This window comes from Drosophila serrata, unplaced genomic scaffold (genome assembly GCF_035046125.1).
Source record: "Drosophila serrata isolate PLE 108 unplaced genomic scaffold, ASM3504612v1 contig_308, whole genome shotgun sequence".
NCBI lineage: Eukaryota > Metazoa > Arthropoda > Insecta > Diptera > Drosophilidae > Drosophila > Drosophila serrata.
This window is the reverse complement of record NW_028257206.1, coordinates 23175-45920: the sequence shown is the minus strand read 5'-3', so window position 1 is coordinate 45920 and position 22746 is coordinate 23175. Positions and strand designations below refer to the sequence as shown.

The following is a 22746-nucleotide window of genomic DNA, read 5'->3' as shown; positions in this document are numbered from 1 at the left end:
CAGTCAATGCTATTTACTTTAAAAATAAATAATAATAAATAAATAAATAAAGGTCTTCTTGGCCGAGCTGGACGAGATATTGAAGGAGGTCGATGATAACAACAAACTGTTGGACGACATGGTCATCGACGACAAATCTCCTGACGCCACCCCCACCAACATCGATGTCGAGAATAGTTCTGATTAATCTGAAGCGCAGCTAGTCAAGCTGCTGCAATAGGCCGAAATAATGAAGACGATCCTGGTGCTCGGGCGTGATGCGAATGCGAGGCACACGCTCTGGGGGAGTTCAGATACAAACGAAAGAGGTGAGTCACTCTTTGATAGAATCATTTGTGGTAACGTTACGGTATGTAATAAGGGTAATACGCCGACCTTCATTTTTCCGAGTACGGAAAATTTTCAAGGTTGTGGAGAGGTGTTAGATCTCCCCTTACAAGCAGAACATAATAATTACAGAGTCGAGAACTGGAGGGTATCGACAGAACACTCCTTCTCAGACCATAGATAAATATTCTTTGAACTAACACACCAGTTAGTAAACAACAAATTCAGCGAAATTGTTCGATCGAAAGTAAACGACAGGAGGACCAAGACAATATCCACTGCAAAAGCACTCGACAAGGAGGTGGAGGACCTCACGAATATACTGAACAACGCCTTCAAAGAGACATGTAAGCTTTCATTCTTAAAGAAGCATTACATTACGTGGATGGACAAAGAAAAGAAAGAAAGAAAGAGCGTGAGGAAGTCCTTCAACAACAGGTATGAAACCCGGGATTGGGGAACATACAAAGAAGCACAAATTTGCAAGAAGGCAGTATACAAGGTGAAGAAAGAGTCCTGGCAAAACTACTGTGAGTCACTAGAAGGCATAAAGGACACGCTGAGAGTAAGCAATATTCTCGCCAAAGGGCACACAAGCCCTACCCTGATCAGCAGAGCAGACGGCTCTGCTACGACGACAATTGAGGAGTCACTAGAGCTACAAATTGACAACCACTTCCCAGGAAGCCTAAGAGTGAGCTTGGAACCCGAGGAGGGAACGATCGCTTGAACGGACACGCCAACGAAACACATCACTACCACTGAGCGAATTCAGTGGACAATAGATTCTTTCGATAAGTATAAAAGCCCGGGCCCAGACGGCTTAATACCGGCAATGCTACAATCAGCTAAGGACAGTATTTGCAAATGGCTAAAAGCCATTTACGAAGCTTGTTTAAGACTGACACACGTCCCACTGCTGTGGAGGGAGGCAAAAGTCATTTTTAAGACATATCCTAGCAAAGGATTATAGACCGATAAGACTCACCTCCTTCGCCCTGAAGACACTAGAGAGACTTCTGGACGTTCACATCCAGGAGTCTTTAGAGGGACATCAACTCTCGGATACGCAGCATGCGTACCGCAAGGGAAAATCAACGGAAACAGCGCTACACGTAGCTTTACATCATATCGAGAAGACATTACAACACATTCAATACACAATGGCCGCCTTCCTAGACATCGAGAGCGCGTTCAATTACGTGAACCCCGACTCTATCCTGGGCTCCCTCAACTTGTTAGGTATTGAAAAAGGCATCAGAGAGTGGATCGGGGTCATGCTAAAGAGCAGGACGATCACAGCCGAACTAAATGGCACTCACCTCACGCGGACTGTGACAGATCGCAATACGGGTGGAGTAGTAGTACTACGTACTGCTAGTATCAGGACCATACCCTGACGTTATTAGCGAAATAATGACGGGTGAGCTAGGTCGATTAAATAAATGGGCAAAAACCTGCGGACTAGATATCAACCCCACTAAGACAAAGCTTATGCTCTTCACACGAAGAACAAAGATATAACCCTTCAACTTGCCCAGTATAAACGGCATGGAGCTAAAACTAGCGGAGCGAACAAAGTATCTAGGAGTAATTCTGGATAAAAAGCTCTCATGGAAAGACAACATTGCAGAAAGAGAAAGGAAAGCAAGCAATGCATTTTACTTCTGCAGGAAAATGTTTGGGAACAAATGGGAACTACACCCAAAGATAATTTTATGGCTCTACTCAGCAGTGGTACGGCCAATACTATCATACGGAGCCCTAGTATGGTGGCTGGCAATAACTAGAGCTTACGACAGTACAAAGCTGATACGGATACAACGGGCAGCGCGTGCGGAGCCGTGGGTGCATTCAGGACATTGCAGTACAGAGCGCAGTAAGACTGAAGGCAAGCAATTGCGGCAGGGAATACGGCGCCGGGCACGGCAAGATTCTTGAGAGCAGCGCATTAGCACAGACGTTAAGACTACATGATTGGGGAGATGAAATTCGGGAACGTATTCTCGACCTAATACCCATCAAGGGAAGACTGGAGTAGGGGCAAAGTAGTAGTGGAGAACGAGGTGTCCCTCTACACCGATGGCTCAAAAATGAGCTACGGCGTAGGGGCTGGGATCTACGCTGAAAATTGGGGAATCGAAAGGGCTTGCAATCTCTCTAATTCAGCGACGGTCTTTCAGGCTGAGTTACTAGCCATAAGGGAAGCAGTCGAACTCTCCTTAAGGCAGGACCTCAGGGGCAACAGAGTTCGAATCTACTCGGATAGCCAAGCCGCAATAAAATCCCTAGCTACCGTAAAAACAAACTCACGGCTAGCGGCAGAATGCAAGAAGGCCCTTAATAGACTTGCTGATAAAAATAAGGTACAAGTAACATGGGTACCGGGACACAACGAGATCCCAGGAAATGAGAAGGCAGACGAACTATCCCGTGCAGGCTCGGCAGGGCTAAGTTCTGACTTCGAATTACCGATCTCCCTAAACGCGATCCAGACAAGGATCCATGACCACTTCAAGCAGATAGCTAACAAAGAATGGCTTAGTAAGAGTGATCACAGAAGATCAAGGGAATGTTGGCCGAGGTACGATAAAAAACGAACCAGTGAACTGCTATCCAACAGCAAGCGGGATATAAGCAGGTTCACGGCACTCACAACAGGACATTGGGCGATCGGATCGCACCCAATGAAGTTGGGACTGCCATACAATACAATCTGTAGAAGCTGTAAGCAACCTACAGAGCAAGAGACACCGGAACATCTGCTCTGCTTCTGCCCAGCACTAAACTACATCAGATTTCGCCACATTGGTGCCTACGAGATGGAGTCACTGGGCAGTATAGGGAAGCTGAAAGTTTTTTATTTTTTACTAGTGATACTAGTATCGGGCCTCACCACTGTAACCCTACCTACCTAATTAGGAGGTGTCTTTTAGTGTAAGAAGATAATCTTTGGTTTGCATCCCAAATTAAGCCGCGTAGAGCGAAAAGTTCCTTTATCCGATTCGATGCGTTTACTATGGACGCCGTACTGAGGGCTTCAAACGCAGCATTCACTATAGACGAAATATGATATATTATTATAATACAATATAATTATTATAATACAATAATATATTATTACAATACAATCTATATCAATGACCAAACAAAATCAGGCAAGTAGTAGGGAAAGTCGATTTTCGGGACCTTTGATGTCGGCAAAAAGGGTTATAAAAATGCTTTTAATAAGCTGTCAAAAAGTTAATTGCTTTGAGTAATAAATAATAAATGAGTGTTAGCTGTCAACCTGTCAATGGATGGGATCATAAAGATGAAATTAATTAGGGTCAGTGTATGTAAAAGGACACTTGTTAACAAGTGTTGAACCGCCCCGTCAAGGATGTTGATACGAGTGCGAAAGTGAGGGGAGCGATCCCGAGCGTACGTTCCCACGACCCCTCATTTAAAAAAAGGGATGGGGGAGGCAATTGAAAAGGTCGCACCAAAGCGATCCTGGACCGCATCGATCCCGTTCACGCACGTGGATGTTGCCCTACAATCCTCACTAAAAAAAGGACGGGGGTGGAATTAAAAAAGGGTGCTAATGGAAAAATCCACGCTCTGCTCGATCCTCGAGCACACTTGGACGTTGACCCTCAATCCTCACTTAAAAAAGGGATGGGGGTGGAATGGGAGAAGGGTGCTAACGGAAAATTCCACGCCCACGCTCTGCTCGATTCTCGAGCACACTTGGACGATCACCCACGACCCTCACTTAAAAAAGGGACGGGGGTGGAATTGAAGAAGGCTTCATGTTTTGGAATGGAAAATCCACGCTCTGATTGAAGGACGTTCACCCACGATCCTCACTTAAAAAAGGAATGGATGCGATTTCCATGAGAGATACACTCATGCACTCATTCCATCTGCAGTTAATTGAATGCGTGTGATGACATATACAATTGGCTTATCTATTGATTGAGGTGGAGGGTGAAAAGGATACACTTGTAACGGTTTCACAGCGGAGACGGGGCTCGCTTTCAAAAGGATGGAAAGGGTAGGAAAATGTCAAGTGTTTGCTATACAGTTTTTGATTTTCGTGGGTACGCGTATAGACTAGTTGAGTCCTCCGAATCAGCTATAGTTTGCGGTTTGAACTATTTAAAGTGGAAAAATTGTCAAAAATTAAAAAATAAAAAAGGAAAAAAAGTTAAAAACTACAAAAGTGCAAAAGTGCAAAAGTGTAAAAGTACAGAACAAAAAAAAAAAGAAAATAATAAAGAAATAAAAATCAAAAGAAAAAAAAAATCAACAAAATCAACAAAATCTTCATCATCTTCATCATCTCCATCTCCATCTCCATCTCCATCTCCATCTCCATCTCCATCTCCATCTCCATCTCCATCTCCATCTCCATCTCCATCTCCATCTCCATCTCCATCTCCATCTCCATCTCCATCTCCATCTCCATCTCCATCTCCATCTCCATCTCCATCTCCATCTCCATCTCCATCTCCATCTCCATCTCCATCTCCATCTCCATCTCCATCTCCATCTCCATCTCCATCTCCATCTCCATCTCCATCTCCATCTCCATCTCCATCTCCATCTCCATCTCCATCTCCATCTCCATCTCCATCTCCATCTCCATCTCCATCTCCATCTCCATCTCCATCTCCATCTCCATCTCCATCTCCATCTCCATCTCCATCTCCATCTCCATCTCCATCTCCATCTCCATCTCCATCTCCATCTCCATCTCCATCTCCATCTCCATCTCCATCTCCATCTCCATCTCCATCTCCATCTCCATCTCCATCTCCATCTCCATCTCCATCTCCATCTCCATCTCCATCTCCATCTCCATCTCCATCTCCATCTCCATCTCCATCTCCATCTCCATCTCCATCTCCATCTCCATCATTATCATTATCATTATCATTATCATTATCATTATCATTATCATTATCATTATCATTATCATTATCATTATCATTATCATTATCATTATCATTATCATTATCATTATCATTATCATTATCATTATCATTATCATTATCATTATCATTATCATTATCATTATCATTATCATTATCATTATCATTATCATTATCATTATCATTATCATTATCATTATCATTATCATTATCATTATCATTATCATTATCATTATCATTATCATTATCATTATCATTATCATTATCATTATCATTATCATTATCATTATCATTATCATTATCATTATCATTATCATTATCATTATCATTATCATTATCATTATCATTATCATTATCATTATCATTATCATTATCATTATCATTATCATTATCATTATCATTATCATTATCATTATCATTATCATTATCATTATCATTATCATTATCATTATCATTATCATTATCATTATCATTAGGATGCCCTTCGTGGCGCCGTTTCTGTCCACCGAGTTCCCGAGCTTCGCTCGCTACTAGGCGAGCTAAGGGACGGCTAGTTCGCGCTTCACTTCTCGGGCCCGCTCTCGCAAAATTAGATTGCCCTTTTTTGTATAGTAAATATTTCACTTTTCATTTACACACAACACTTTCTATTTGTTTTTCTTTAATTAAAATACAACACACATATTTCCTTGAAAATATATATAAGGGACCAGAGAGCCAAAGTCAAGTCAATAAGAACCTTCAACTATCCATAGAAAGCTACTACTACTTACTACTATACAATACTGTTAAGCTTAGCTTATCGGTCAGGAGCGCAGCCCTTATATTTAAGCTAGTTAGACTAATGTATGCAGCGTAAAAAAGCGGAAGCACTCATTCGAGCTCCACGACGCCCCCGACATATGATTTTAAGCACTCAGGTTATAAACTTTCTGACTGCGTCGCGGGAGCTATTTTCCAGTACAGGATCTTTAGCGGTAGGATCGCCCCCCTACAAACATTTGGTCCTTCGAGCAGGATACGAATATCCGTCCTTTCACCAGCAGTTCCCGGTGATTTTTCCGCTTGATATAAGTAAATGCTTGCTTCCGTCTTGTTCTTGCTGCCGGTCTTCAACAGTGGGCCGAACATTAAATTCCGCTAACCGTTCTGCAAGGCTTATTGTTTTTTCTTCGTGTCAACTCCAAGATGGGTTTTCCTAACACAACGGCAGTTGAGAATTTCATATTTTTCTGCGTCTCCGATCGTGAAAGGTTTCCATCCGTGTCCGTTTTGTGTGCGCCGCCAGACTTCTCGCCGTTTCTTTCGGTTTTCCCTTTGTTTGCCAACGGTCGAGGCCTATGTGCAGCCATATACACACACACGCATTCTAAACTTGTGCTAAAATATCCGTACAAAAAAAAAGTTCTCCGTGAACAGTGAAATTGTGTTACAAAAAGAAAGGCATAATTAATATCGGCCAGCCGGTGTGCGCTTGTTGCGGGAATTCTGCTCGCCGAACAGTCCGCCGCTGTCATGATATTTTCGCTAATTTTTGTGCTGTATCCATACACATTTTTTCTGTTCGCACAATTCAATACAGTCCACTTCTCGACGTTTCACTGTGCCAATACAAACCCTACATATTTACATACCAACATATATATTGGTCAAGCTTACAGACATATATATTGGGCAAGCTTCGCGCTATTCTGCGCTGAGCATCGATCTCCAAGCTATTACATACATATATACATACGCCCACATAAGGGCATATCAAGTAATTATTTTTCATTGATTTCGTCTCCTCTTTGTGCCTAGAGCGTGTACAAGCACCTGCAATTGTACATTCCACAGCCGAAAAGTGCCGACGAGACAAAATCCGCCACCTACAATTTTTAAAGAAATAAATTTCGTGAGCCAACGATTTAAAATTGTCCGAAATTTATAAATCCTATTTTTATTTATATCAATTTACAATACATACATGTATATTGGGCAAGCTTCGCGCTATACTGCGCTGAGCATCGATCTCCACAATTATTTTACATACATACATATATTGGGCAAGCTTCGCACTATTCTGAGGTGAGCATCAAAACCCAAACACAAACGAGTGTTTTTAATTGCCTTCAATTTAGCCGCCGACACGGTCGTGTTGTTGTTGCCCTGTAGTTCTTTGGGTCCCTCACTCACCACTGCTTTGCCGACGGCTTATCCCAGTAAGCTCTTCTCCGCGACCAAAAACGGATGTTTGTTTTTAAATTCTACCTTCCCGGCGTTTAAATAATTAAACATCTGCGACTCATAACTTTAAAAATTAACAAATAGTTCAACCTCCATCAATAGAGCCAGAATTTGAATTTGATTAATTAATTTAAGTTAATTAATTTTTAATTTAATCTTTTCAACTTAGCCCGCGCAACGGTCGTGTTGTTCGTGCCGCTTGCTTCTTTTGAGTTCAGCACATGTGCACTGCTTTGCCGACGACATGACCCACTGAGTTTTTCCAAGCCAAGGGTTTATTTCGACCATTTTGGATCCGTGATGAATAAATTTGGCAACGATTACTTTCGGCCAATATGTTCCTACATCTAAAAAAGCTAAATAAAAGCGAACCTCCACGTCCGAGCTACTTAACACACACCAAAGGTAAAGTGAAAAATACAAGGATGTTTGCAAATTCACTACTATTCAATACTAGCCCGAACTACCACTATATATATATATAAATCGCTAGATAGATATATATATATATATATATATTTATATATATATATATTTATGCCAATATGTTCCTACATCCGTATTTAATTTATTATGGGATCCATCCACATATTCCGAAATATAAAAGAATTGTAATTTCAAATTAAAATAAAAATTATTCCTGTATTTTAATTACGGCCGATTCCGTCAATCCATTTGGGAAGACCCCAGTCCGCATCTCCACGACCCTCTCCGCTTAAGTGAAAGTCCACTGCTGTCCGCTCAAGAGCAAACAGCTTTAAATACTAACCCAGCTCCATCGTCAAGGCTCACTCGGTCGACCATAAAAAAAAAATGGCTCAAACTGCCATAGACATTGCGTTGAGGAAGTTTATTGCCACGACAGACCGTGTAAGTCAATAAGGAATTATATATTTCTATTTCAAAATCTATTCCATTAGGGAAAAATAAGATGGAAATTTAATTTATAGATGCCATTCGCTTCATGCCCTCTAGCCTAGACAAACTTACAGGAAATTTAAATGAAGGGGATTTCAAAGTTCTTCGAAATCAATTTCCAATTTTAAAAGATTTCTCACTACTTCGTAGGAAAGGTGTATTCCCATATGAATACTTGGACTCTGATAAAAAAATTTTTAGAAACCTCTCTCCCACCTCGGGAAAAGTTTTATAGTAAACTAACAGACTCCGAATGCTCTGAAGCTGATTATTCTCACGCCGTTCAGGTTTGGTACCACTTCAAGTGCCAAACACTTAGAGATTATTTAGAACTCTACTTAAAGACAGATGTTTTGTTGCTCACTGACGTTTTTCAGAACTTTAGGGCTATTTGTTGAAATATCTACCAACTCGATCCGTTAAATGGTTGAATCAACCAGGAATAGAAATGTTTAATATTAATTCTATTTGTGAGGAAAGCGAGTATGGATATATTTTAGAGGTAGACTTGAAATATCCATTCTCGCTTCACGATGAGCACAATGACCTGCCTTTCTATCCTGGAAACAGACTCCCTTCAAAAACCTCAAAGACTCCAAAATTAATAGCCGATCTTTGTAATAAAACCAAATATATCATACACTATCAAACTTTAAAGCAGTGTATAGATAATGGCTTATCGTCGAGTTCAAGCAAAAACCATGGCTTAAGAAATATATTGATATTAACACAGAGCGTAGGACTAGGGCTAAAAGTAATTTTGAGATAGACTTTTTTAAAGCTTTTTAACAACAGTGTCTACGGGAAGACCGTGGAAAATAGCTTAAGGCGCAAGGACATTTGCCTAGTAACAGAATGGGAAGCCCCACCTGTGGGTCCCAAAGGTAGGCGTCCTAGATTATGTGCGAGGGACTTAATAGCCAGGTCCAATTTCCATAGTGCAACAAAGTTTAGTGAAAACATGTATGCAATTCAATTGAATAGACTTCATAACGTTTGTGATAAGCCAACATACCTGGGTTTTGTAGTGTTGGAGTTATCCAAATGATAGATGTATGATTTTCACTACTCAAAGACGAACTGCAGGGTAGGTCAATGACAGAGTTTATGGGTCTTCGCTCGAAAATGTATGCCTACACAGCAACGGGTGTAGGTAGCGAGCCTAAAACATGTGTTAAGAAAAATAAGGGAGTGAAACGAAGTTGTTTGGAGAAGATTACTTTGAATAATTATACAAATTGTTTGTTCACAGGAGAACAAGAAAGTGATAGCATGTACATGTTTAGGTCGAGAGGGCATGAAATTAGTACATTAAAAATTACAAAAATTACTTTAGATAATAAGGATGACAAAAGAGTTATAGGTGATGATGGAATATCCACTCTAGCAATAGGTCATTATAAAATAGTTCGTAGGGAAATTGAAGGCTGTATGGCAGCTCTAGAAGCAGATTCAAGGGTTTGGCTTAGCCGAATGTCTCTGGGAAACACCCCAAATACTGAGGGTGAGAGAGGAACTCTTAAAAGAAAATTAGAAGATACAGAAAGTGCGCTCGACGAATTCGAAGAAAATTTAATTTGGCATTATATTTCGATGGATAAAATGAGAGATCCAAAAATTGTATTTAAATAAAAACATAATTTTTTTAGTTTGTATTTCTAATATAATAATTTATTTAAAAATACTACTTCTACCTTCTCAACTAGGTAGGTATTGGGAAATCTAGTTTTTTTTAGCTCTTCCTTATAGAATCCACCCCTAATAGGATTTCCATGTATATCCTAAAAATTTCAACATTCCAATTAGGAGTGTACGATTTCTCAAATACTCCCTATATTTTGAAATTCGAACATTGTGACCAATTTTCAGTTTGCTGTAAACCTGTAAACATTTTTATATTATTGTATACCGTTCTCAAGATGTGTTTCTCATTCTCAACATTCACATCGATAGGAGCCATTTTTATAGTCCGGTGTATTTTGTTGTTGTAAAAGTTAATTAATTTTTTGTATTTTTCAACCCACTTATAGCTCCCGTTGTAAGAAAACTCTTTCCACATAAGTTCTTTTAATGTTCTGTTGAATCTCTCAACAATTGAAGCCTTTAAAGTACTAAATGTTGAATAATGATTTATTTGATGTCGATTCATCAAAGACTTAAAATGTTCGTTAAAAAACTCGCTTCCATCATCTGTTTCCATATGCTTTGATACTCCACGCCCAGATTTAAATATTTTCTCCATTGCTTCAACAACATCTTTTGCAGCCTTAGATTTAAGTGTTTCACCCCACGCAAATTTCGAGAATGTGTCCATTAGAAAATGTTTGCGCGCAGGAGCATGTAATTCATTTATAATACCTCTTCTACTCATTATCAGATAAAAGACTTACAAATTATTTCGAAAATCTTTTTTCAATAATAGTTGAGACTACAACCTCAAGTCTCTTTAATCGATCTTCAATATATGCAGTTTTGACATAAGGAATACTAACAATTAAATCTTGTTGATGTGAAATAATCGAATCCCTCAGAATTTATGCAGACGCGTCGACATATTTCTTGTTGGCTTTAGCTTCTTTGGGAATCCCGACATTTTTTACACGTTGAATATTAAAATTATCCTCTGTATCAGTAGCGATTGCCTCAAGGCCATCAAAACTTTGTCCAATTTCGTCTTGAAATTTTGTAATTTCGTTTGTGTGATTTGTATTTCCAGCTGTTTCCGAAGCTATTAAAAGTTTAAGTCGTTCCACTAACACATTCGGATCATGCCAGTATACATAATTAGGTTTATTCCTCTCAAGTGACATGAAACTATACCCGGTTTCGTTTTCTTTATCGATCTTGGGTGTAGACTTGGTGATGGGTAAATTAGATAAAAGTGTCTTGAAAATTTGAAAATATTTTAATGCTCCATTTCCTTTCACTTGTCCATTTTATAGAAAATTTCTTCGGTAGGCATAAGTTTTTAGTAAAATTTCTCTATATAGCTTCAGATCATCTGTTCTATAATTTGTTGGGAGAATATTAAAGAATATAGTCTGCTAATGAGTTGCCATTTTTGACCATTATCAAACTAAAATGTATTATTTAATACATTTATTTGATTATTCCCCAACAATAATTGACCAGAGTCATTTTTGGATGGTCTATATGTTTTATTTAAAATATGATCTTGTGCTTGTTCACTAGAAATACGAATAATTGATCAGAACGGAGATCTAGTTGATTTGCGTGGAGAAACTGTATCCATTCATTTACACATACGATCAGCAATACCAATAAACGCTTGTTCTTGCCCCCTTATCATTATTGAAGCACTTGCTCGGTATAAGATACTTTTTATTAGTGCCATCTGTTGGTCGATCATAGGTCGAAAGGCGGCTTTGCCAATGTAGCAAGCGTAGGTCGGCTAGGGCACGAAAGATCGGGTGAGAGAGCAACAGAGGCATTTGTCAACGGTCTCCCCGTTTCCCCCACTTTCACATTGGGTTACCGCCACTTTTCCGGCGTCATCTTCCAGCATTCCATTTTTGGCTGCTGAGGCGTAGTGACTATTATATTTTGGCGACTGGCGACAGAATTTCGAAAAAGTAATCGCGAGTGTTCAAAGTGCTGAGAATACCATTTTGCTTATTGGCCACTGAGCCACGAATAGAAAGGTGAGCGTACAGATAGGGAATATATAGGCAGCTTGAACTTATTTATGAATTTTAAAGGCTGCAGTTTGTACCGCTCGAAGGCCCGAGGAGAGGAGAGGGGCAGGCAACGAAACGACGCCGGCGCAGCTTCTTGGATTCTTTTAAACGCCTGGATCTGATTCTAGGAGGAGGATTTCCCCGTCGCACCGCTCACCAGAGCTGGGGAAAAATATTACTTTTTATTTAATTTAATGGGGTTGAAGCATAATTAATCGCCGAATGCGGTAGAACGACCTTTGTCCCCTTTGCGAACAGCTCTAGAGAGCACAACTAAGCAGAGAATTCGGTATCAGTCGTACGAGCTTTTATGCCAGAGTCGGTGTAGGCGTAGGCTTCGGCAAAGCTTTGCGGTTAGTTTAATGTAATTCTTGCGGACGTTTTGAACTCGCCGCCGCAATGCGATCCCGGCCAAAGTACATTTAATTCGAGCCCCATGCCTCATCGCGAAGAACAATTGTAAAGAAAAAGGGAATTTTCGACCCCCATTTTGTTCCAGTGTCAGTGAAGATAATCTGAAAAATTAGTGTAAGAAAAAATATAAATTTTAAGTTAGGTTAAATTTCGGAAAAATTGCAAGAAAAAAAGAATGATGTGAAATGAACATAGGCATATGTAAAGAGCAATGTGCGGCAAAGAGAAATATTAATTCGTTGCATTCCGGTGAAAATTAATGAGAAAATCGATTTAAATAGCGCGGGCCGAATGCATCATTTTCTGATAGTTTCCCCCCATCTTCGTAGTCTCTTTTAGGGATGTGTATGTCTTCTTTTTAGCATGTATCATTTTCATCCCAATTTTCAGCTAGCCTCCGAGGAAAGCGCTTTCATCGGTGGAGTTAAGAAAATGGTGAGTGTCGCAGTAATAATTTAAACAATTTCAAGTACAAAAAAAAAAAAGTCCCAAATCATGAGCCGTTAACGTAAAAGAAAGATCGAAAAGTTAACCGAACCAACGGCAGAAAACGAAGAGGGAAAGGAAAAAAAAAGAGGAACGCTGATACATAAGGATTTAAGCTGAGGGCTTTTATGCTTCTCCAATTCGAATTATTATTTTTGTTGTTGCAACAAGTGGATTGAATCTCAGTCAGCGTAATTAATAATTTCCCTGCAACTTGCCAAAATTGTTTTGCCATTATTTTTTTTATTAATGCCCGACATCGAGTCGAAGGGCGTATATTTATTTATCATTGGTATTCTAAGTTTTAATGTTGAATTGCCTATATACGGTTCCTATTTTAAGTAATGAATTTATATTTTTCTAGTTCTAAATAAAATTATTATAATGTTTTAAAATGTCGAGTATTGGCCGCAGCTGGTATGCGTTGTGATGTAGGGTAGCACTTGTCAAAGGGGTCGCTCAACCTATATAGCTTTGAGGATGGGAGCGACCATAGGAAGGGTGGGCAAACTAGAGCCTCCAGATCACCAGAAGTGCTAAAAAAAAGGGCAAGTAGGCCCATTTTCCTCAACTTTTATTTAGGTGTTGTCTGTTTCTCTGTCCAGGTTTAAGCTTGTTGTAGCACGCAGTTATTTCTGTTTAAAATTATGCAAAGGCAACCCGAGATCTGAGCAAGATCATCACTCCCGTAGCCGACGAGCCGAAGCCGGAAAAATATCTTGCGTGCGCTCCGATCTCGAGCTAACAACTTGCCTGTGACATTTGTTTTGAGTGTAGCGATTCGTTACATTATTAAGAAATCAAAAGTTGAAGTGGAAACATCAACATCTCAAGGAGCTTACAACCAAAGAACTGCCCCCTCATTAAAAAAAATAAATTGATTTTAAATTCACTTGGACCAAATATCAAATAAAGTTTTTTAATTACTATTAAAATTATTGAAATTTTCTATGTTCAAGAAAAGCCTATCAATGACGAAAGCATTAATAAAAAGGAATTTTATACTTATCATTCATATCGACAAAAACTGGAAAACAAATGATGTAGTTCGCATAAGAAAGTTTTCTCCACTTTGACGGCACTCTTACCAGAATTATTGATAACAAGAAAGGAAGCTAACTTCGGCACACCAAAGTTTATAGACTCTTGCAGATAGAACTTCGATGACTAGGAATCAATACAATATGAATGATATATATTTATATTAAAAAACAATGAAGTAATACCTGCTTTAATTTCATTCACGTATACAAATAATATTTACGGTTTTACATTCACAGCTTTGCATTTTTCTTCTATATCTAACGATCGTTCCTATGGGAGCTATATGATAAAGGAATCCGATTTTCATAAAATTTTACACAAAATTGTAGAATAGTATGAAATTGCTATAACTTAAATTTGATGAAAATCTGTTGAAAACTAAAAATGCTAAAATTGTTTTTGTAAATATTTTCCTATCATTCTTATGGCAGCTGTATGATATAGTCGTCCGATCCGGACCCGTTCCGACATATATACGAGTGAGAGTATATAGAAGACTAACCACAAAGTTCCATTCAGATAGCTTCAAAACTGAGAGACAATTTTACGTAGAAACGGATAAACGAACAGACGGACAGTGATAGATCGGATCGGCTGTTGATCCTGATGAAGAATATATAAACTTTATATGGTCGAAGTGGCCTCCTTAACTGCGTTGCAAACTTCTGACTGTAATTATAATACCCTGCAGGGGTATAAAAATACACGAGCAACTAGTACAAATAATTTTGATGCACTGATTAAAGATAATTCCATGCCCTTTTATTTTGACGATTTAAGATATGAGTTGAATGGATGTGAGCTGGATTTGACCAGGTTCACTTGTATTACAACGACTCTCAAAACCTATTTTTCCATAGGTTATCTGTATTGCAATGCTGGATGGAACGGAGGAGATGATGTTAAATCTGGTGGTCATTTCACCTTTTCAGTACCACTTAAAATGCTAATGGGATTCGCTGAAGACTATAAAAAAGTTGTATTGAATTGTAAATAAGAACTCATTCTCCTACTAGCTAAAAATACTGAAGATATGTACCTTAAAACAGTTCAAAGTAAAACACTTGAAATACATAGTATTAGTTGGAAAGTGCCCCATATTGTCCCAATCGCTAGTGCAAAAATTTTAATGTTTAATGTAGATAAAAACGGTTATAGTTTTCCACTATCATTCCGCAGTTGGGATTGTTATATAAACCCAACATTGGTTCTAGAATCACATCTTGTATGGAATGTTAAGCTGGCTGCTTTTACCTAAAATGGGCAACTAAAGTGTAACAATTTAAGAAATGCAAAGGTATATCTAAATTCAAATAGTTATCCCAATGAAGATTTAAACATTAAATACAATGAAAATCGTTTCTCAACTTGATAATGTGTATGCAAAAGCTACTACAATAGAGTCCCACTCACTTCTATCTCCGATAGAATTCATGAGTAAGGCTCCTATTGTTGTTACTGATCTCTTCTATCAGAATGAGATAGTCAAATCAATACCGATGATTTTTAAATTTCCACAAAACTAACTGCTGCAAGGGAGATGGATACAAAGGTATATTGTGCTACGTATTGTCTAAGACATTGAACAACATTTCCTCAATCAATTTTTGAAAATCGTTTCAAGCAGACGTTCATTGAAGAAAAGTCACCGAAAGTCAAGTATAAGAAAAATGTAAAATAATATTACAAAACGTATGCACTCAATGGATGGAAGATGGAAGATTCATTATTTTTTTTTAAAGAATATCTGATACTCCAATGGTTACCATGTAGATAGAAAACATTTCTTATCTTGTTGTTGGGCTCAGAATGATGAAAACCATGTGCATGTAATTTTTATACTATACGCTCAAGCAAATTTCTCTTAGTAATAAAGGTGTATGTTAATTTAGTTTAATTGTACTTGAATAAATAAATATTTTTTAAAATAAAATATAAAAAATATTTTTATTTGGGAACTGGGACTTTGTTTTCAAATTGTTTCTTTCAGCACATGCATTTATTATTCATTCCTAAGGGATCTAGAGAATGTGTGGACACATCCCTTAATTGTCTCTGAAGCGGACTGAGAGTGATGGCTCGTTCCATAATTAATTTTTAAGTGGATGGGGTACGAACACTTTTCTTTGTTTCCAAATGACTTTTGAGAATGGGTTGTTGATTTTCCCTTTTGTTCCTTTCCAAATGACTTTTGAGAACGATGTACATATACCTCCTGCGATCCATTTTTTATCCCACCATTAACCCCTCTTTTTGAGAACTCTTTAATTAGCAGACTTCGTATACAATATACCTTACTTTTTCATGGGTCATAGGCATTTTTAGGCATAGAGTTCCCTTCTACCTTTTTTTCTATGCAAGTTGGCTCCTACCTTTTTTAAATTGAGGGATCGTTGGTGACCGTGTCTCTTCCTGCACACATAAGTGACCTTTTCTGACTACAATAAAAATCTCGGCTGATTGACCTTTTCATCCCTCCCCATTTTCACTGAGTTGACCGATCACAGGTGTCTGGCAGTGGGCACAGATGCTTGTGACCTTTTTACCCTCCATCCCTTTTTGGCGTGTGATTCGATCGTGAGAAGATGACTAAACGCGTTTCGATATCGCTCCGTCGCATTCGCACTCGTTGCCGTATCGACTGCGTCTTCGTGGCTGTAGCGCTTCCACACACCTTTCTCATGTATCCTCACACCATTCAGTGACTCTTATTAATTTTAATTACCCTACCTTAGGGGTGAAAGGTGTCAAATAACGCTAATTAATCTAATTAATGACCCTAATTAGCGACAAAAAGATCAAAACTGTCCCGGTTATTAGGAATCCCATCAACTGACCTTGAAATGTTAAAAATGTCCCAATCAAAATCAATTAAATTAACGAACTAACAAAGGCGGGAAACAAGATTATTAAAGCAAGTCTCTTTTGGCCAAAAATGGAATATTAATAACAGAGTTTCAAAATTTTAAATTACAGTCAATCTTGTCAATAAATTAAGCCAATATGATAGAGCCAGTACGATGATTTCATCCTACATCCTACAACTACTAGACAACGTAGGAGCCGAACGTAACAACGACGTCAGTGATTGCGTACTAACAACTTGCGCATCGCTCTGCAAGGTGGCAGTCCACGATATTTGTACTTGAGGACTACATGCGGGGCATAGTACTATGCAAAACGCAGGCTCCATCACTATGGTAGACGACGAAGTATTAATAGTCAACCAGTGCCAACCAGTGTCTCAATATAGGTACTAACAGCTCAAACCTTATTACGTTCGAGCGAGTGTCATTCATCAATAACATGTATATTCCTTGGCTGCAACAAGTCGACTCGCAGGGGAATATCAATTCGATTGACACCATCTTCTCGGAGAAGATCCTCCGCGTCAAAGCGAACAAGATCAAGCACTATTCCAGGTAGTGGTCGAGGAGTTGGAGTCGGAAGCATTCCTGCATGGAATTCCTGCAACGCATGGAAGGGGATTAGCGTGAAGCTACTCCCCACCAAGGATATCCCAAGAAAACCCCGAGCACACATCTGGTTGCCAAAGAAGGAATCGAACCACAAAAGTGGTTGTGTGCTCTGCGAGCACAGAATCCAAGGGTCTATTTGGAGGACTAGGCCATCCTCAAGGCGGAGCGGGAGATGAAAACAAGTCACCCGTTTTTGTTCCTCATCAACCAGCGATGCCTCGGAATGGCATCAGAAAGGCCAAGATTAAGAGCTTCCTAGCAGAGCTGGACGATGTCCTCTAAGAGGAAGTCGACGACACCAACAATATGATGGACGACTTGGACTGCTTGTTGTATCGACGATGACACCCCAACACCAGCCCGCAATAATGCCGACCGTCGTGCAGATAAACCTAAAGCGTAGCTCTTATGCTTCTTGAAATCTTGCAGTCCTTCTTCGAAAAAATCGACATCGGCATCGGCCTAACATAAGAGACATGGTCTAGGGATGAGCAAATCTATGGTTTGGCCTTAAAACGACACAAAACTATGTACACCAGCTCAACAAGTAGGCCGAGGGCGGGTATAATTATCAAAAACAACCTTATCCTATATCCCAACCCTAGAAACTCAGATCTAGCAGTGGCCAGGTTTGAAGCAGAGGACGCGTCAGCTATACTCATAGCCTCCGGCTTCATGGCTCACGACCGAACCGGCACCCCCTATAGCGTTCATCAGGGTGATGCAGTGGGCTAATTAGAATAAAACGACTCTTATCCTCGGGTCAATAACACAATGGCAGAACAAAGAACGAAGCGTACTCAGAAAAAGGGATAGGAAGGCCTTTAATACAAGCTACGAAACCAATAATTGGCTACCGTACAAGCTACAAAAATAATACAAAACACCGACATACACAGAAGAAGCACAGCTACTGGGAATCGCTAGAAGGAATAAAAGACATGGGTAGGTTCATCAAGATACTAGCAGGAGATGAGCTAGCCCTAAACTTATAAAACGGCCTGGCGGCACAGGAACAATGTCGCTTGCCTCATTGTGCGGGAGAGCGGCTGATCGCTCGCAGTGGGCAGTGCATACAATGGAGAGATGGAGAACGGAGGAGGGGAAAAGATCATTCGGCATTTGCGAACGCCGCTAAACGTTCTGTGCCAGTCTAACATAATTTATAATTGTCTACAGAAACACACGCATTTACATAGACAAAATTGAATTGAATTGAAAACCCCTCTATAAATGACCTCCTGTTATTTGTACAAGGGGACAAAACTATTTAGATGTAATACATAGAAAAGGCACTGCTGTTTAAAAATTATACTTTGGCCACCTTCTTGGGCATACAAGGATCCTTTAATAACGTAAACCAGATTCCATCCTGAGCTCCCTAAACAAGATAGGAGTTAAAGAAGGCATCAGAACCTGGATCGACGCAATGCTAAAAGGCAGACTCATATACTGAGTGGTAATCATCAAACATGATTTCTGTAGAGGGGCACACCTCAGGGGGAGTTCTGTATTCACTGCTCTGGCTGATAAACAGAATTGAGATATTGAAAGCATTCAACAGTGAAGGAGTAAATGTCATAGAAAACGCAGAGCTACAATGTAGTCAAACTCACTTCAGGACCAATCTCTGAAGTCATCAGCAAACTAATGACAACTAATATCATGGGCAAAACCTGTAGATTGGGCAATTACCCAGATAAAATGGACCTTTTGCTCTTCCCCTAGATAATAATATGGCTCTACACAGCATTTGTAAGACCCATACACTCATACGGAGCACTGGTATGGTGTCCAGTAGTAACTACGGCCTACAACATCCTGCAAGATGGGACTACCCAACAATACGCACCGCAGAAGTTGCAAAGAATCGGGAGAGCAGGAGGCACTGTGTCCCTGCCCCCCCGACGCTTAACCAAATCAGGGCCCGTCACTTTTGAGCCCACCAGCTCGGGTCACAAAAGGACGTAGGGAGACAGTCAGTGACTCTAATCCCGCAGTAACACTGACTGTAGGAAAATAGAGGGTCTCGACACAACACTCGTTTTCTGAACACAGATACAAATTCTTTGAAATCTCGATGCCGACACAGGGGACAGCACCAAAACGCAGCAAGGATTGGCGACGGTACAAGGAGATATATAAAGAATACAAAAAGCGATATACTCAGCCAAGAAGCACTCTTGGAGCAGCTACTGCGAATTGCTAGATGAATAGATACGATTTTAACAAGAGGGTGAGCTAGCCTTTCACTTATAAATAGGCCTGACGGCACAGGAACGACGTCAGCAAAAGAGTCACTAGAAATTCTGCTGGACACTCACTTTCCAGGAAACCGTATAGAAGAATCTGGCACAACGGATAGGCAAATGGCAGTCCAACGAATACGAGTGGAAGAGATGGTCACTATGGAAGGGATCCATTTGGCAATCGATTCCTTCGAGAAGTACAAAAGTCCGGGTCCGGACGGAATTATACCAGCAATGCGAAAAAAAAAAAACAAAAACATGCATGTGAGGGTGGCTACAAGCAATCTTCCAAGTATGTATAAAAAAAAACATATACCAATTCCGGAAAAGGAGGCAAAGAAGTTTTCATACCCAAACCAGGAAGAGGAGGACACATCCATACCAAGGATTACATGCCGAATAGCCTGACTCCTTTCCTCAAGAAAACGTTCGAACGGATACGATGTATCCACATCAGAGGTAAAACGCAGAAAAGACTTTCCGATCCACAGCATGCATGCAGGAAAGGCAGATCTACAGAGACCGCACAAAATAAAGTGGCTCTTCAAGAACTACACTTTGGCCACCTTCTTAGACATAGAGGGGGCCTTCAATATCGTAAACGCAGATTCCATCCTGAGCTCCCTCAACAAGATAAAAGTTGAGATGGCATCAGAACCTGAATCGGGGCAATGCTAACGAGCAGAAAGATAACAACCGAACTGAGTGGCACACATCACACAAGTTTTGTGAATAGAAAAACACCTCAAGGTGAGTTCTGTTTCCGCTGCTCTGGTTGATACACATCGTTGACATATTAAAAACACTCAACCGTGAAGGTGTGAAGGTGTAGTCCTACTGACTTCAGGACCCTTGCCCGACGTCATCAGCCTGCGGATTTGCCATCAACCCAGGTAAAACGGAGCTTATGCTCTTCACAAGAAGAACAAAGATCTCTAACTTCAATAAGACTCAGATAGAAAGCATGGAATTTTGAGTGATACTAGATGCGAAGCTGTTATGGAAACAAAACATTAATGAAAGGGTCAAAAAAGCTAGCATAGCTTTTTACTCCTGTAGGAAGATGTTCAGAAAAAACTGGGGCATCCACCCCGAGATAATAATATGCCTCTACACAGCGGTTGTAAGACCCAACTTACATATGGAGCACTAAGATCATGTCCCGCGCCAGCGCTAAACGTCATCCTAAACATTATTCCAATAGATAAATATTTCATCCGGAATGTAGCAGCCCAAAGTGCGGTTAGACTGAAGGCAAGCCATTGCTGGAAAAACTACCACACCAGACACTGTAAGGGGTAGGGTCCGGAATCTTAGCTGAAACTGGGGTGTAGAAGAGTCCTTCCACCTCCCAGCGTTATCGACAGTATTTCAGGCTGAATTTCTTGCAATACTGAAAGCAGTTTAACTCTCACTAAATTGAGACTAGAATACCAAGGTAAGGATCTACTCAGACAGCCAAGCGGCCATCAAATCCATCGCAACAGTAAGGACTACATCTTCACTAGTGGCCAAATGCAAAGAGGCACTACACAGACTAGCAGAGGACAACAGGGTAATAGCATGGGTAACCGGACATATCGACATCTCAGGAAACGAGGAAGCAGACGAGCTGGGCAGAAAAGGCTCAGAGGAAAGCTCCAGTACAACAGACACACTAGTCTCTTTGAACACAATCCAGACGGAAATTCATGACCATTTTAAACTATTATCCAGCAAGGAATGGTCAATAAAGACAGATCACTTCAAATCGAAGCTATCCTGGCCTAGCTACAACGGGAAACGGAATGGGTAGCTAATCTCCAAGAGTAAAACTACATCAGAAAAATAACGGCAACCATCACTGGCCACTGGGCACGCACGCCTGCAAGATGGGCCTACCCTACAACACACACTGCAGAAGTTGCAAAGAATCGGGAGAGCAGGAGGCACTGTGTCACTGCCCCCCGGCGCTTAACCAAATCAGGGCCTGTCACTTTGGAGCTCATCAGCTCGGGTCACTAGGGGACGTGGGGAGACAGTCAGTGACTGCAATCCTAGCCTACCTGAATGACACGGGCTGGTATTGAAGAGGAGGCATCGTTCGAGGATGTGGAGCAAAACGGATCTCAGCTCTAAGTGGAGGTTACTAGGGAAGCCTCACCCCTTAAACCTTACTGAACCTAAGCAGCTCAACAGAACATTTTGATATCTTTTATCTCCTTACGGTACACAAGTACCTCCATAGTACACAATAAGAGCTCCATGCACTAGCGAAGTATACTGGAATTATAACGAATGCCAAATGAAATTTGTTTTTATAATCATGATGAATTATCAACACGATATTTGCTTTCTGGATATTATTAAATTATGTCTAATTGGTTTAATCTTTTTAATTTTTCAGGGGAGCTGCAATAATTGAAAACTTGCATTATAAACAAATTTATGATCGTCGTGAATATGAGAAAAACGTTTTAGAAAAAGTAAAAGTAAAAATGGAGCAAATTCGTGAAAACAATCGAAAAACACACAAGGGTAAGTTTTTAAAGTACAATAAATTATTTAGAAGTAAAATGTTTAAGTTTTAAACATTTTAAACGAAACTATTAACAGCAACACTGCAAAAGTACGAAGTCACAACGCAAAATTTAAAATGAATGAATAAATATAAATCAACAGAAATGAAGCAAGAAGTTGCCTACTATTACTACTGTTATAACGGGAAAATTTCTATTATTGTGTGTATGTATGTTTAAAGGCAAGACAAGAATAAAAACTGTACCCCAGCAGAAAATATACAACGAAAGCAGAAAAACAGCAGTAAAGCAGCAGAAAACAAGAAAGGAAAGTATTCGGCATGCCGAAGTTTGCATACCCTTGCAGATTGAATTCTATCATTAATAATTTGTACAATATAGTAACATAATATGACATAGTAGTCTGATTTTCATAAAATTTTACAAAAAATTGTAGAGTAACATTAAATTACTATATATCAAATCAT

General features: G+C 39.8%; 1 long non-coding RNA gene across 3 annotated transcripts in view; it reads left to right on the top strand.

The window, feature by feature from the left end:
* Nucleotides 1-22518, top strand: part of LOC110187781 (uncharacterized) — a 231703-nt gene extending 209185 nt beyond the window's left edge. The window contains exons 6-7 of one of the 3 annotated variants that reach the window (XR_015272693.1): nt 22147-22277; nt 22356-22518. This is a non-coding gene — a long non-coding RNA (uncharacterized LOC110187781). The remainder of the gene's footprint in view (nt 1-22146; nt 22278-22355) is intronic. The other 2 variants (XR_015272694.1, XR_015272692.1) reach the window with 2 other exon arrangements.
* The last annotated feature ends 228 nt before the right edge of the window (nt 22519-22746 follow it).